This window comes from Pyrus communis, chromosome 6 (assembly GCF_041283825.1).
Source record: "Pyrus communis isolate YQ-2024b chromosome 6, ASM4128382v1, whole genome shotgun sequence".
Taxonomy (NCBI): domain Eukaryota; kingdom Viridiplantae; phylum Streptophyta; class Magnoliopsida; order Rosales; family Rosaceae; genus Pyrus; species Pyrus communis.
The window spans coordinates 1,507,598-1,513,597 of record NC_142570.1 but is presented as its reverse complement, the minus strand read 5'-3'; positions in this window follow the sequence as shown (position 1 = coordinate 1,513,597).

Sequence of the window (6,000 nt, the reverse complement as noted above, 5' to 3'; positions counted from 1 at the left end):
CAATTGAGTTTTTGGATAATGTGGGTGATGAACTACTATTTAACATGGATGAATGAGGAAGTGGCCACGTGGCAGAGCTGTGTGTCCCCTGTGTGCCCCGTATCAGGGGTTAGCATTGTAATCATCTTTAACTTGAAGCGTATGATCATGTTTGTTAATAATTTAATATATGAAGTGGTTGAACTTTAAAGAAAGTATGAATTAGTTAGTTATTCAATTCTTGATCTTTTCGATATTTAATTAGGAGATTTTAGAAATTTTTGGGATTTGAGAATCCAAGCAATAAGGGATATGTAGGTGGGAGCAATTATTGCAGTAAGAATTTGTGAAGGACATATTAAAGGCTTTTCTCATAACTAAAGGGTTATACTAAGGCTCAACTTTATATTCTTACATTTTTGCATTTGTAATAGACGAGTTAACAGAACATGTTTAAGATGATATCCCTCGATGTATACTTTTTTGCAGATGATATAATATTGATAGATGAAATGCATGAGGGAGTAGATGCGAAACTTAACCTTGAGCGGGAAATGTTGGAAGTTAAAGGTCTTTGTTTAAGTAGATCAAAGACACAGTATGTGGAGTCAAGTTCAGGGGGAATGAGGGTCCAAATGAGATAAGGATGAAGATTGGAGATCAGGAAGTACCAAATAATGAACGTTTTCGTTATCTTGGATTTATCTTGCAAAATAACTGAGATTAGATGAAGATCTCAACCATAAAATACAAGTTAGATGGATGAACGGCAATAAGGCAAACGATGTTTTATGGCACGGAATGTTGGGCGGTCAAAAAGCAACACGTGCCAAAAAATTATTGTAGCGGAGATGATAATACTTCGTTGGATATGTAGGCACACGAGAATGGATAGGATTAAGAACAAGAATATCTTAGGTAAAGTAGGAGTGATAATTGGTTAAAATGGTTTGGACACATAAACCGAAGACCTAAGATATTTCGGTTAAGATGAGACTATGATACATAGTCTCAGGACAAAAGAGATAGAGAAATACCTATGAATACTTTAAAAAGAGACTGTAGAAAAAGATATGAATTACTTTGAGCTAACTAAAGACTTGGCGCAAAATCGATCACAATGACGTTTTAAAATTCATACAATTGACTCCACTTAGTGAGATAAAGTTTGATTGTCTCCGCTTAGTACTTAGTGAGATAGGCTTGATTGTTGTTGTTTTTAAGGATTCAATTACTTCCTAATTTTCTAATTTAGTCACCAAGTGACTTAAGCATGTACACTCATATGCATATATGCCGAAATTTCAAGAGAGAAAATTGTCTTAAAATTCAGCTCACCTGAATTTCCAATCCTGAATCCCTTTCTTTATCATATGCATAATGCCAGATGACTTTAAACTTTTCTCATGCTCTCATAACTGGGCTATCACCACGCATAGACAAATAAAGCTGGTCTCTTTCTTTAAAGAAAAATATTAGGAGATCACATTTTCGTACAATCTAATGTGATATCTTAATGAATGTTGGTTATATACATCACTTGCCACATATGATGATACCCTGAATATGATATAAATAGGATAGCGCTATTCACACAGTACCCTTTTTACTTCCCACACAGCCTTGTTAATTTTTGTCCATTAATCTTTTTCATTTTATTTGATCCGAAAGTCAAAAATTGAAAGGATGAATGAGAACTAAAAATAAGTGTATAGATAGCACTACCCTATAAATATGTAGTCCCCCCTACATTTACTCTTCTTAAAAACGGAAGAATGCCTTGCTATGATATCCCTACGACAAGTCTTTGGATTGGGCTTAAATCTATGTCTTTAGATTGGGCTTTTTATTTTGTTACTAGGTGGATGGGTTAGATCTATGTCTTAAGATTGGGCTTAAATCCACGAACACTATGATCAAGTAGAGTTCGGATTTCCTCAATTGGGGGAAGCCGAGCAGCCTTTTCCGTTAACAACAACCAAAATTCAATAGAGCTAAGTCCTATATTCCCACATTCAATTTCCTACATAGTCTAATAGCAATAGTACATTATCCAAATTCAATAGAGTTAAATCCTACATTCTCACATAATATCATTAATTAAATTAAACACATCATTCATTAAACATAATCCAACATCATTCAGTTATGAATAAGCCAATTAAACATAATCCAAAATAAAATGAACAAAAAAAACCTAATGTATCATGAGTCATATCATTTCAAATTATAGCGTATCCAATTTGACCACTCTTCCAGTGACATCTTCAGAAATGCATCCTTTTTCGTTTTAGTATCGAGCAAAGCGACTGCTTGATAGCAAGCAGTTCATCCAAATTTGGGGTTTCCTTGATGGCATCCCGTATAGAATTTTGTCTCTCTCTATCTTTATCCCTTTTCTCCAACAAACTATGGACTCCTCGGAAGTCAGTGGCAATTGAACTGAGAGTAAGCGAAATATTTTCCATAATTCTAGCTTGATTAGTGGTCTCAGATGATCTAGTATTCCCTTGGTATTGGGTTCTGTTTCGTTTCCTACGGTTGGTGATTTCTAGGGAAATCTCTGAGCTAGTGGCTTGAGTGGGTAAGAATGGGGATGATTGATTGAATAATTAAATTTGGTGTGATGCTTGGTTTTGATTTAGTACAAAGCCCCCATTTTCCTCATCGTAAAACAAGTTCTCTATTCCAACTTGTTCATCTTCCTCTGTTCCCCCTTGTCTATCTTCCACTACAAAAGTTCTTGCATCAGTTTCCTCACCCAATCCCAATGAGTGTTTTCCAATGGCAGTTGCATCCCCAATACGATTTGCAAATCTTCAAAGTCATCACAAGATTTTTTACGAATGCTTCTTTGGTCTGGGTGGGTCTACAAAATAAACAAGAAAATCACAATTGTTCAATAAACTATAAGTATACATTCAAGTTACATATAATATTTTAAATAAAAGCCAATAAGTTCACCCTAAAGTATTCTTCCCAAACTTCGTCATCAACAACAAATCTCTTTGTGTTTGCATCCCACCCAAAGCCAGAGTTGCTTCCCATAAGTTGACTATATCTTCCATATTCTTTCTTAAAATATCTCATTCGACTAGTGTAATGCTTATAAGTTTTATTACACTTTAGTCTTTGATTAAGTGCCGGAAGTATTCTTGTTGTCACAATATCTTTGGTTAGCAAGCCATTAGCATCACGCCATCCACGCAATGTAGCTTCAACGAGCAATTGTAACAACACTTTGCTCTCTTCCAAAGTCCAAGCTCTATGATTACTTTTGGCCTTCACTTTTCCAATTTCTTGTTGTTCGTCTCCCATTTCTAATTACTAGTGTGATGGAAGCAATAGTAGTAACAAAAAATCAATTCAGGACATACTTAACAAAAACCATCCGAATCATATAATATGCAATGCATTAATATAGCAACAAAGTACCTCAATTAACCAAACAAGTACAGTAAGCTCTAGTCTAATCATAATAACCAAATTCATGAAAAAATGCTAATCATAATAACCAAATTCAATACAACAAACAAAACTAGGGGAAAATATTTAATCTATACTCTTAACAAATGAATAGAATAATGCGAATGACCTGTGAATGATCATTTGCAGAAACCAAAAATCAACGCACCACATCAACAACAGTCGGAAAGAATTTCTAAAAGTTGATATATACAAAAAGAGAAACAGTTTCCTCAAGCAAGAGAAACAAGAATTTTCCCAACCATAAAGGATTATATAATGTTGAAGAAATCTCGTTATGGTTGAAATCATACAATAAAGAAAGGCATCAATTCAAGGATTTTCCCAACCATAAAGGATTATATAAGAGATTTTAGAGCAAAGTTCCAGTCCACGAAACCTTTGAAACTGCCCTCTTTTTTTATAGCGAAAAGAAAAATGGACCAGTGATCAAAAACTAGAATTTTGATCCTTAATTAACCAAACAAGGATAATGGAGAACTGAACACGGATTAAGAACTAAACCCAAATACACTTCTAATAAAAAACAACAATTCTTGAATTCTCACAGACACATATATTCAAGAAATAATAAAAACCCATCAAATTTATTCAATCCCCTTTCAATTATTTGGAGTAAAATATCCAAAGTTCCTCTCGGCTGGTTAAAAAAACATGCATATTAGCTAATCTATTGCATGTATATTAGGTTTTCTCTTTTCATTGCATTAAATGTATCAGTTTTTCAGCTATCAAACAGAAAAACAATACAACTGAAAAATAATCAACACAAAAAAAATGAATTCGAAGAAGCTAGGGACATGTGGAACAAATGATTGAAAGGAATGCATATATATATATATATATATATGAGAAGCTAGGGATATATGGATTTGTGGAACAATTCGTATAAATATATATATGTATGAGAAGGAATGCAGCAGTAATCTGTGAAACAAATCAACCATACCAGAATCATACAAGTTGGGAAGAGAAAAGCAATACCTTGAGGGGATAGAGGGAGACGGTGTGAGAGGAAGACTATTCCACTTCTGTGATGAACTTGAAAAGAAATCACATGGGGTATGGTTGGATTCTTGATGACCCTTTGTATTATACCATTCACTCTCAAATCCCTCAAAATCTCTCAGCCATTAAAATCCTAATAAATCTTTGACATTCTCACTACCCCTTGAGTTGAATGTATTCTTTAAACTCTTAATCGACTATCCCTTGATTTGGGTGTATTATTCGAAATCCTCTTAAATCCTAATTTGACTACATCATGATTTCATAATCTTTTAAAATCCTCTTTTAAAACTATAATCGACTACACCCAGATTTTAAAGTCTATTAAAATCCTACCAAATCCTAATTTGACCACACCCCCCTTAGAGTTCTAGCTAAACAAATTGTTGAAGTTCTGCTGATTGTTAAGCATCGAAATCACTAGCTAATTAGATCATATCACAGTCCAGAGAGTAGTTTCTTGATTTTTAACATTTGATTACTGAGTGATCACTGTTACAAAGTCAAAGTCCTTACTTATGCAAACTAGCGTTAATGTCGTTTGTAGGTAACTCATACTATAACATCTGATTTTGTAAAACTATGTGATAGTATGACAGTCGTCGTAAAAAATACAGTATCTTTCTAAAGTCAAAATTAGCTGCAACTAACAAGTTCTGCCGACTTTTCAGCACATATAGTTCAAAGCTTGAATGGGGTGTTGAAGGAAAAGGAATCACATAGGAAATGGCAGTGTTACAATAAGCAACCGTGGATAAGATTTTAACTGTTTGTAAGTGCTGGATAAATATATTTTAATATACTTTGGGATAAATATATTTTAATATACTTTGGTCAGTCAAGCACGTATCATATATAATTATATATTGACAGTGTTGTAGATCATCTAGAAAAGAAGAAGAAGAAGAAGAAACTATGACCCTTTGAATGGAATTCACCCCATTAGCCAAAATTTTTTTTTCAAGAAATTGTTGAGGATAAATTTTTTAGTGTGCCGGAAACACGGTCCAGCATACCAAGTGTAATATAATACAAGTGATTGATACTTAAAAATTTGAATTTCTAACCACTTGTATTATAACACTTGGTGTATCGGACTCTGTTCGTGACACATTGAAAGATTTCTTCTTTTTTAGGGTCTAATCTTTACGTGCATGATATCTTTCGTTTGAGTAAATGAACAAAATTTGTATCTTTTTTCTTACAGCGATACGAGAGCAAGTTAAAAAAAAAAGTGTTTTTTTTAATATTTATTTTTGTGTTGCGAACTGAACAAAATTCGTTTATTATTCATTGGAAATGAACATAAAATAAGCGAGCACATGATGAGCTACAAACAACCACGAAGACTAAAAAAAATTTTGTTGTAATTAAAGTCGGCTCGATACAAGCAAAGAACGATGTGAAGAAAATCCTACAGCGAAGAAGTATCGAAGGTTTAAATATAGTTTAAATATAGGAAACTTTAACGTAAAATTTTCCGTACTGTTTATTTTAACGAAAAATTACATTTTTACACTAAAACGT